Below are 12,024 nucleotides of genomic sequence, written 5' to 3'. Positions count from 1 at the left end.
GTTTATAGGGAGTAACAAGATTAGCATCCCAAGCTGCAACCTGAAGTTAAATTGGTACATAACATAAATTTTGAGGATCCAAAATGAGTTATGTATGGTTTCATGACACAACAAAATCTCTAATGCAAGTATTAGCAAAACTAACAAAGATGATACCATCTTAAACTTGAAATACCAAAATGCCTGCTCAATCTAATGTTTAGTGCCATAATAAGAAAGAAGATTAAAGGTTGTTTAGTGGTAACTAGGAATAAGACATAAAGTGGATACTAAAATAATGCACTTAAAATGCATTTTGAATAGCTCATATCGATATGGATAAGCCATCCTGCAATTTTTTATCCATATCACTACAAATCTCTATTTAAAATTATATATTATAAAAGTAATGCATATCATATACAAAATATAATAACAGGTTTAATGTTTAAGTTACCTTAAATCACCCATAATTGGATATTGTGTTCCTGAATAATAGAGAAGCCGAAACTAGTAGCATATTTCAAAAGATGCAACACGCTCCAATCTTTTTTCTCTACCCATCGTCTAATTAACTAATTAAAGAAAATTAGAAATTGCCATAATTATTGGATTAATGTTCCATGAAAAGCTCATAAGCTTTAAGAACTTACTTGCATTATACCACTTGATGCTGGTAAATCCTACACATAAAAAGTTTTAATGATGTATTAGGCTTCACTTTCCGGCATGTTTGTCACCAGAGGTGGTGGCAGTGGTGGCTCAGATGTTTCAATTGTCTGCGGGTGGGCAATCACAAGTGGTGTTAATTGTTCCAAAGTCTTAGTTGTCTCTATGCTTTGTAACAGGAAGTGAGGTTGAATTCTCTGAAGTTTCAGTTGTTTGTATCTCCATTATCGCATACACAAAGAAAAAATGGTCACAATCATCATTGGGGAACATCTTAACAACAGATATAGAACATTCTTGTACAAAAGAGTCAAAATGGAGAGGAGAGGAAATAAGAACAAAAAAGTATTGCAAGTCAACCCAACCAAATCAGTTGATATAAATGTAAAATGACCTACCTATCCCTAAAACTCAAATAAAAAAAAGGAATTTATTGAATTACAAAGTTCCATATGGCTTCGAGTTCAATGTATCAACCTTCTCTTCAAGCTCACCAAACCTTTTCAACACGGAATTAAAAACCTATGCTTCTTTAAAAGACGGAATCGGTGACGGTGGTCGGAATTCCTCATTCCCAGGCCCATCAAATGAGAATTCTTAGTCACACGCTTCAACACCGAATTCAAAACAGTAAAAACAGTCATCAAGAATGCCACAAGCATCACCTACATTCCGTTAGCTTTTTCTACTCCCTTTTGACCTTCAATAAATGTCAATGTCCGTGTTTGACTTTGACCTCTGGGATCATAAGGCTTTGGAGTTGAAGGCTATTTCTTCCATCCAGAATCAACAACTTTATCCACCATCGGAACATAGTCATCATATCCAAAAAATGGACCCGCATAGCTTGTACCCCCAGTTGTCTTCGCCTATACACAACACAAAATATAACTTTTAAATAACATAAAAAAAACTATACTTAAAAAAAACAGTAAATACTTACTTCTTCACGAACAGGAGTCAACCTAAGATCTGAATAACTCCTCATTGCTTTCGGAGATGCAATATCTTTAGCTTCTGACCCTGACTCAGCAGTCGATGTATCACAGCTTCTTAGCTGCAGCTCAATAAATAAATAAATAATGAGGCAAATATATATTTAAAAAAATAGTTATTTAGTTGTTCCTACCGCATGAAGCTGAGGCTTAGTATATGCAACAATCTTTTCTTCACTATTTAAAACTTTACCCACCTGTCTTGCACGCCTTGCTTCACTATTAAGAGCCAACTGTCAAAAAAAAAGTCCACAACAGTTGATTTAGTTTAAATAAATATATATAAAAAATATTACAAGTGCTTTTGAGTTTAACCTTCAAGATTTCAGGATTATTCCATTGTCCTTTATCAGATAAAAGACAACCCCCTTTATCTAAACATTGTGTACACGTGCCACCTAAGAAGTCTGGCAATTCACTGCAAATTATTCTTTCAAGTATTATAAAATATTAAGCTTAAAAATAAAAGACAAAAATGTATATAATTAGTAAATGACATTGAGAAGAACATTACCTGGCATTTATTATCTCAAGCAATTTATTCTGGTACTTGCATCCCAGAACCTAAATAGAAGAAAATTTATATTGTATAGTGAACTTGTGATTTTTATAAAAAAAGATATATGAAAAGATTGAAGCATACGTGAATCTTTGAAGTTGTTTTGGGATCTAGAAATGACTTCACAATACTCCACAGCAGTCTAAAACCAGGGCCAACATTGATTATATACATTTGATGAAGTGTTTGTTAACAAATATATAGTGCCAAAAAAAAGTTAATTAAAGATTATTGCTGAAATAAACTTCATTAATGAAGCAAACTAATCTTACTTACTTCAAGATAATTGTTGCCATCAATTTTTTGTAGATGCTGAATGAGTTCACGGGCACCTTTAGAGAGGTTCTTGAGCCCCTAAAAATATTCAAAAATGAAAATAATATTATTGAAAGTGATTATGTAAAGTGTAAACAAAGGGGAAGAAGGTTCTCTGTTGCTAACTTGTTTCTTGGAGGAGATTCTCTGTTGCTAACTTGTCTCTTTTTAGACTCTCCACCTTGTTCTCTTAAACCAAAATGAAGACTTCAATGAGGATTCACACAACAGCTATTCATAGCAACAAATTAGGAAGCACAATGGTCCAATCCCATTCAAGTTTCTTTGGGCCTATCAGCAAGATAAGAATACAAAATTCTTGTCATGATGGAAAGATTAAAAGCTAGTAAGATTTAAAATGAAAATGATTATAAAAATCAAAGAAAAATTAAACCAGCAGCCAATTAGAAGATGCATGGACCATTGTATTTCGCAGTAAGTAAGCAGCAACTGATAACCACAACATCAAACTTTTCAAAGAATTCAAACAGATACGAAACCCCCTGATTGTATACCATAACTCAGTCGTTATGCAATGTTATGCAATTAAGAGAATATAAACACAGTACCAATCTTTAGATCTAGACAACTCTTAGAGGCTGAGTAGTTCCGCATTAGTGGCTGCCACTTGCAAGAAGGGGCGAGATGGAAGTGCTGCTGTAAACAATTACAACGAAGGTTCACATCAATTCCAAAATACAACAAATCAAGATCACTATGTTGTTGTAATGACCCAAAATTTAAGACCAAAAATTTCTTTTAATAAATCATTATTTAAAATAAAGTCATCATTCCAAAACATAATATGAGTTTAAGTTTTCAAAAAAAAACATATTCATTATCAGAGTAAACATTCCCAGGCTGTCTAATCTATGGTGTGTGCCATGTGATCACCTCGAGCTCTTCCCTCCGCTACTAGAAGTACCTGAAACCAAAACTAAAAACCGTAAGCACAAAGCTTAGTGAGTTCCCTAACCTACCACATACCATGCATAACCACATATTGCATATACCGGGCCATGCCCGCTATCTTGGGTCTCGCCCCCTACCTTGGGCCTTGCCCACTACAACGGCCCCGCCGCTCCAGGCCCCGCCTGGCTTCGAGCCCCGCTCAGATACAGGTCTGTTTTACTTAGGCCTCGCCTGTCACAGGGCCTTGCCCACCAAAAATAATAACACATAAACATTTCACAACACATAGCTAAACGCATGCAACTGGTTCTGTCCTTAGGCCTCGCCTATCCTGGGCCTCGCCCATGTCCTGCTATTGATGAGTCATGGAATCCCGTCCACGCTCCTAATGGTAGTAAGGTACGAGCCTAGCCCACTCTCACTCCTGTTCTAATTTGGGCCTTGCCCATATTCTGCTACTAATGAGATATGGAACCCCATCCACACTCTGCTATTGGTGAGATAAGGGACCTCGCCCACACTCACCTCCCTACCAGGCATATACATGTATCACACAGACAACAAGTATAATCTAGCATACAAACGAATCCTTTGGCACCCGCCCGCTTTTACTGGACCTCGTCCTGAATATCTTACTAGCATACTGTGCCTAGGGCTAAACCCCGGGTCTTCTACTCATAACTACATGGGCCGGCATTGTGGCCTTAGACCCATTCACACAAAGGGAAACTCACCTCCACTGGCTAAACTTGCTGATGACCTCACTAGCTGTTGCCCGACAACTCACGGAACTCCTACTCCCCTTGCTCCTCGAACTACCAATATAAATGCAACACTTAGTCTAACTGACCCCCGAAAGACAACCAAGTCAACCCTGGACGAAGGTCAAAGTCCAGGTCAAAGTCAACCTTCCAGGTCAACCCTATTCGCTAAGTCACCCTACTAACTCACCGAGTTCAAAATGATCAGATTCCTTCCATTCACGACTCGACTCGCCGAGTCAGTCCATGACTTGCCGAGTCTACCGATTTCTGAGTCCTGACCTGTCCAACTCACTGAGTCTCCACCCGACTCACTGATTCGAGTCTCAACTCGAAGGGTTTGGGGTTTCGCGACCTGACTCGCCAAGTCCAAGAACAGACTCGCTGAGTACATGGAAATCTTCATACGAATCAACGAGCTGTTCATCCCACTCGTCGAGTTTCTCCACAACTTCATGCTACTCGCCGAGTCCATTGAAAGGACTCGCCGAGTCCCTTCAGTTCTCCTTACATGCAGAGGACTTTTGAGTCATGCATGGACTCCAAACTGTAGATCTACCCTTCTCAACCCTATTCCTCACGTAAACTTGCAAACTTTACGTGTAGAGAAGGAGATCTAGGCAAAATATGCCATAAACTAGGGTTTAAGGCCAAGGGGCTTCAAAATAAATTCAAGGGCTGATACTTTCGGGGTTTTAGATCAAAATAAGCATGGATCTGAGGTAACAACCTCAGATCTAAACCCCTAGCTCGAAAGGTCACTCTAATGCCATGAATGCCCAAATACACACATAGATCTTAGTGCAAAGAAGGGAAAATAGCAACTTGTTACCTCCAAGATGAACACCACTAAAGTAGATCTTAGATCTACACCTCCTCCTTTGAAGCAACCTACTTGATCTTCAAGTTCCTTTCCCAAAGTTCCTTCCTCCAAGCTTTATCTCTCAAATGATGGAATCTCTCACGAAATCAAGGGTGTACTGGTTCTCTAAGGTGATATGGGGGATGAGGGAGGGACATAACACCCTTTAAATAGGGTACAACTCCCAGGATTAGGGTTTTCCTCGTTCAGACCAGACTCGCCGAGTCACCTTGGCTGACTCGCTGAGTCGGTCGCTTACTCCTCGACCCGGATCCCGCTTGGGCTCGCCGAGTCCCTCCTTGGACTCGCCGAGTCTACCCTTAAAATTAGGTCTTTCTTTCCTTTCTTGGCCTTCAAAACTTTGGGTGTTACAACTCTCCCCCACTTAAACTAAACTTCTTCCTTGAAGTTTGCTATACTCTACTGCCTGCGATCTGCCTCCAATACCCCACCATCCATTCTACACCAGCTGCCTAACTTTGTTGGCCTTCCGCTCAGTCATTCAGACTAACGTCAATCCTTACCGATAATAATATCGGGTTCATCCTGACTCTGAACATCCTGGAAACACAACTTACTCAACCGACAATCTTTCTGGTATTCTCCGAGTACTGCAACATAGGGGTTCACCCCTTCTTTCCTTGTGCGATTTCCTTGCCTTCCCAAGGCAACGCTCCATAACCATTTATCTCCTCTGCTACTGTGAAGACCCTGTATTCACCGAATCTATTACTCCTGCTACTCTGTACGGGTCATCATTGCCAGTATCCACTTGGCATTCTTTCTACTATCATTCGGTGTCGAGCACCCCACGATCGACTAACTGAATTCCACCATACTCTGCATCCCCGCACGGCTACTGACTAGAAATCCTGCTATTCCTTATCTGGCTTCCGGATGAACTGAGACCATCCTGGTCCCTACCAACCTATCAGTATCTGGATTACCGACTCTCACCGATTGCTGACCCAGCACAACCACTAGTCGCTCCCAGCGACATTCGAAGAAACTTCCGCCACCTATACTGCTCAATCTATTCTACCATGCTGGCAATACAATTTCCTGGGATCCCTGATCCCCTTATCTAGACACTAAGATCCTTACCAGGTCCCACCTGTGCTGCTAAAACACACGGGTCTCGCCCACGGGTCTCACCCAACCATACTACTGAGCAACCCTGCTCTCAGGTCTCACCTATACTACTATTCTCATACGGGCCTCGCCCACGGGTCTCACCCGACTATATCCTAGAGCGGCCTCACCCAAGGTCTCACCTCTCATGGGCTATACATGCAACTCATTACCATCATCATCCATTACCCATTCCCGATCCCTATCTGAATGCTAGGAGATAAGGGCCTCGCCCCGACTCCGCCAACGAAGCTACTACGGAATGCTACGGCTGCCCCGTAGTCTGATAACACTTCCACCACTAACTGCTGCAGAAGAAAGCCGAGGCTCTCCCACCACTCTTCCATGCTCTACATGCTGCTTCTGCCACTGACTGCTAACACGAAAACATCTCCTGCTATTTGACCTCATGATCCCCATTCCGACTCACACGAGTCCTACAGGCGACCCTTCAACCTGAATCCGAACCACATACTCACCATTACCCTTTACACGCACGGACTGATGGGAAGTTTCTCAAACTCCCAACCTTGAACTACTCAATACGTCAAACGCTGAACTACCTCCTTTCCTTCTCAGAAATCATATACTCGATCTGGATTTGCGCGCTCTTACCCTTATACACTCGGAGGATTCTCCCCCACTTCGATCCTGCTTACGCCTCGATGCTCAATGAAGAGAAATCCTAATCCTTGCTACCATAATCAATCCGCTGAGGAATCCCAAGCTTACCATAGCTAAGGATCTAACATGTCCATTCTAAAACTTATACGGCTCCGAACTAGCGAGACATACCGAGTCCCTCCAAGGCATGCTACAGATACTGCACCCTAAGTAACCTTCTTCGATGCAACCCATCCCTTAACTACTAACCAATATCCAAGGTATGCAGATGGCATATAACTCGATCAAAATGAAACCGCTCAAATGAAACGCTCATACAAATAATGATGCAGAACCATAACAATATATCATCATGCACAAACAAAAGAACTGAAAACGGAAATCGCATACCTGCAACGTCCGGTGCTGCTCGCGTCTCCAAGGTAGCCATCTGAAAAGCCCTGCATCCTACCGCAGGCGCCTCTGCACGACCCTGATAGCCGTCTGTGATCCTCAAAGTTGCAGGGGCAGGTGCCATCACCCGTCCTGCTGAAAGCAAACTGGGGCACTGGGCCTTCTTGTGGCCCCGCTGATTGCAGTGAAAACATATCAAATCTGATCCCTGGGTGATGGTAACATTACAATCTCTGCTAAAATGACTAGTCCAACCGCACCTGAAGCAGCCAGACTCACCACCACTACCACTCCTGTATGCGCCCCCGTGTGTCCTACCACACCTTCCGTATCGACTGCGGTCCTGATGATCCCTCGATCTTGAATCCGATCCCTTGGGCCTTTTGCCCGAACTCGCGGCTACCTGAACCACATCTGGCTTCCTCTTCCAGATCTGCTCCAAATCAATTTCCCTCTCCCTAGCCCGAGAAATCATATCTTCCAGCGTCTTACAACCGGACCTGCTCACGAACTCCCTGATGTCATCCCTCAGCATCTCATGGCATCGTGCCTTCTTCATCTCCTCATCTGCGACATACTGCGGAACAAGAAGGGCTCTTTCCTTGAACTTGGCGGTGATTTCTGCCACAGTCTCAGTAGTCTGCGTCAAATCCTGAAACTCCCGGGCCAACTGCTGCACCTCAATAATCGGTGAAAACTCCGCTCTGAACCTAGTTGAGAAATCACTCCAAGTCATCGCGTCCAACGCAACATCATCACCCAAAGCATGACCAATCTCTTCCCACCAATCCCTCGCTCTGTCCTTCAGAAGACAGGAAGCGAGTATGACCTTGTCCTCCTCAGGACACCGGCTGTCACACCCCCAAACCAAGGATGGCGGAAACGTCTGGGGGTGGAGGACTTCATGTACAGTATCACAACAACGTGTATAATAGTGCTCAAAGTAAAAACAACCACCATAAATATAATTGCAAAAGTTACACCAAAGTATATGTTTACATGTTTCAAAAGCAATTACATTATGATGACAAAATAATTTGTTGACGGTTTAGCGTCCCATCCTCAAAGCGATGAAGTTTTCCTGTTTCACTGATTTCCTGAGAATACAAGTAGTTTTAAAAGAGTGTCAACACAAAGGTTGGTGAGTTCATAAGAGTTTTGTTTGAAGTAGAAACCGTTTTTCCTTGTAAAATCGATTTAGTTTGATTTCCAGAAAATCCAATATTTTCTTAGTTAAGTATGAATAGAAATAATCCTACATGATGCTGTAATGAACCCTAGAGTAATCCGTAGAGTTCCTCTATAATCGTCCAACATATAAAGTTATATAAGGCTTAACTTAGATAAAACGTTGAATATAGTGGGTCTGCCCTAGGTCCACAACCCAACGAGGAACAGGAGATGAGGCGGGCACCACCAATTCTAGGCCAATCAAGACTAAATTCTTATATGACTCAACATATACGCTCAGCGACTATAGTTGAAGTCTAACAATTTTAGAGGATGTGTACTTTTAATATCATAATAGCTTTGTATAGAGACCCGGCACTTTGTATTTGTACCCCTTTTTGTATAGAGACCCGGTACTTTGTATTTGTACCCCTTTTTGTATAGAGACCCGGTACTTTGTATTTGTACCCCTTTTTGTATAGAGACCCGGTACTTTGTATTTGTACCCCTTTTTGTATAGAGACCCGGTACTTTGTATTTGTACCCCTTTTTGTATAGAGACCCGGTACTTAGTATTTGTACCCCTTTTTGTATAGAGACCCGGTACTTTGTATTTGTACCCCTTTTTGTATAGAGACCCGGTACTTTGTATTTGTACCCCTTTATGTATAGAGACCCGGTACTTTGTATTTGTACCCCTTTTTGTATAGAGACCCGGTACTTTGTATTTGTACCCTTTTTGTATAGAGACCCGGTACTTTGTATTTGTACCCCTTTTTGTATAGAGACCCGGTACTTTGTATTTGTACCCCTTTTTGTACGAGTGCGTTGAGTGATGTATCATAAACTATACCTATTATAGTTTATCTAAAATGTATGTAATATGTATGAATTCTTTTATGGAAATGTATTAGTATTGTGAATTTATCAAACTATACATTTTATAGTCTAATAATACGTGTTCCAAAATGAATGAATAATATTTAATATTTAATATGAATGTCTTAATTCCAGTTCATAATGATAAACTAACACGGAAACACATTCAAATATTAGAACTTATGATTATACACTTTGCTCAACATAATACAAAGTGTTACGATATTTACATGCTGTTGGCTAACTTTAGCCATTCTGCCCTGTATTTGGAAAAATCATAGAAAAATCATACGAAGTCGAAAACTAGATCCGTAAATTCTGAGAGTTCACAAAATGTGTCTAGTTTGCTCATAAATTTTATCTCAATTTATAATGACCTCTAACTTGGGTGAAAAAGTCCAAAATCACAGACTGGTCCGGATTGTTGTTTGAAATGATAGGCAGTTTTGTAAAAATCGCCATAAATTGTAGAAAAATCGTATGGAGATGTGCAAGTAGCCATTTTAAAGCTAAAAACTTGAACTATTCGCACCTTGTACAGTTTTGAAAACAAAAATGTGTAAGATGCCCAAAACAGTCCGTGAATGGAGTTGAACTTTTCTGATGAAGGCTGTTAGAAAACTTTTGATAGGTTCTTAGTGTTTTAACTTGTATTCACCCCCTGAAAACTTGAGAAATCATGAAAATGTAGGGGTATGAACTCACCTTGAGTGATTTCAGTAGATGATTGTTGAAGAATGGAAGTGTTTAATTCAAGAACACTTGGAGATGCCTTGAAGGTTTTCGAGAATTAAGTGTGGAAGAACACTTGAATCCAGCCTTGGATCTCGAAAATTTGTGTAGAAGAGTTTGAGAGAAAAAGTGATGTTTGTTACTTAGTGGAACGAGAGAAATGAGAGAAAAATGAGGAGTGTGGTTGATTGTTCCAGCTCAAAAACGTGGGGGTGAGTGAAATTTGAGTGTAAGGGAACATTGAAGTGACATAGGTAAGGTGGGGAGGTATGGCTGGTCATAGAGTGGGTGTGGGGTGGTTGATTGTGACTTTGATTTTTTTTTTTATTTTTTTTTTAACTTGCAGGGCACAATGGAATATATTACTCCTATAAAGGAAATTGACTCAATCAAGGACGATTTCACAATTAAAGTTCGGATCATACGTCTTTGGACTCAAAAGTCAAGAACGATGTCTTACAATTGTCTATATCCCATTTTTAGTTTAATTTTCTAAATATATGTGTGGTTGTCTATGTGTGTGTATCTCTTTAAAATTCTGCAATTTCATCATTTTATGACCCCCATTTGCGAAGTTGAGTATTTATTTCCAAAAATGCGAAACTCCAGGGACAATATTTGAAATCTTCTGTTTTCTTCCCCAATTCGCATTCTACTGTGAAATACTTCGCATCTTCATTCTTACACCCTTCGCATCCCTTCGCATTAATCACCTTCGCATTTTCATTCTTACACCCTTCGCATCCTTTCGCATTAATCACCTTCGCATTTTCATTCTTACACCCTTCGCATCCCTTCGCATTAATCACCTTCGCATTTTCATTCTTACACCCTTCGCATCCCTTCGCATTAATCACCTTCGCATTTTCATTCTTACACCCTTCGCATCCCTTCGCATTAATCACCTTTGCATTTTCATTCTTACACCCTTCGCATCCCTTCGCATCCCTTCGCATTTTAACCTAATTAATCAAATGCGATTCACAAAATTTTTCATTCCAGATGCGAACACAGTTTAGTTCTTGAACTCTAACTTGCGAAATCAAAATTTTTCATATGTTGAACCCATATGCGAATATTAACCCAATTGACTTCAAATTGATTCATAGATGCGAACACTCGATTGTTTTACTTTCGCAAAATGAGCATCAACAACTCCACAATCGAGTTTTTAAATTCTTGCAACCAACAATTTCATAGTCCTTGACTTCGCGTTTTTCTTCACGAATCATCCCTCAATCATCAATCCAAATGCGAATCAAAAATTCATATGTTCTTGCTTTATCGATTCATCGACTACACTCATACAAATGCGAACATAACACTAACCCTAATACACAAGGTTTAATAGAGTTAACCGGCTTGACTTGATGACTTGACTTGACTCAAGATTGACGATTGTCACAAATTGACCCGAAAATGACGGTTGTCACATCATCCCCCCGTTAAAGGGAATTTCGTCCCGAAATTTGCACTTCGAATGGGGATCCAGGAATTTAGAGGAAAGATGGGGATGACTTTTCGTAGTACCAGAATTTGATTATGGCGAGGAATAACTCGCCCGATGTCACATGATTACTACTATGCATGCTTTAATCGATGCTAGATTTATCATATAAAGAAATTCGGGATTTAAATGTCGATGTTAGAAACACGTACTGATATTTGCGGGCAGTTCCGGAGTGGTTTCTCCCTCGGTGATTGCAAACACCCTCCCGCCACCACCAGCATCTCTTGTTCTTGGGCATTCCCTTTTAAAGTGCCCTGTTTCTCCACACTCGTAACAGGTTGGGCTTACTCTAGAGCCGGGTACCTGGTTGATAGGTCGTGTTGGTGCCTTACAGAAACGAGCAGTGTGCCCCTCTCTGTCGCAGTTTTTGCAATGCATCTTTCGGCAAGCCCCAGTGTGATGGAAGTTACACTTGTTGCATTTTGGAAGTGTTCCAGCGTATGGTTTCATGGGAGTTGGTGTGGTGAGGGTTGTGGCAGCATGAACAGCAAGGATCTGTTGCTTCCTAGCGAGGCCTTGGGTTGATTGGTCCT

General features: G+C 40.9%; 1 pseudogene; it reads right to left on the bottom strand.

Annotated features, from left to right (window-relative positions):
- Nucleotides 1-1,086: 1,086 nt before the first annotated feature.
- Nucleotides 1,087-12,024, bottom strand: part of LOC145007381 (phosphatidylinositol/phosphatidylcholine transfer protein SFH8-like) — a 143,199-nt pseudogene continuing 132,261 nt past the window's right edge.

This window comes from Lactuca saligna, chromosome 7 (genome assembly GCF_052625555.1).
Source record: "Lactuca saligna cultivar CGN05327 chromosome 7, ASM5262555v1, whole genome shotgun sequence".
Lineage (NCBI taxonomy): Eukaryota > Viridiplantae > Streptophyta > Magnoliopsida > Asterales > Asteraceae > Lactuca > Lactuca saligna.
The sequence above is the reverse complement of the archived record's forward strand: the minus strand, read 5'-3'. Positions and strand labels throughout refer to the sequence as shown.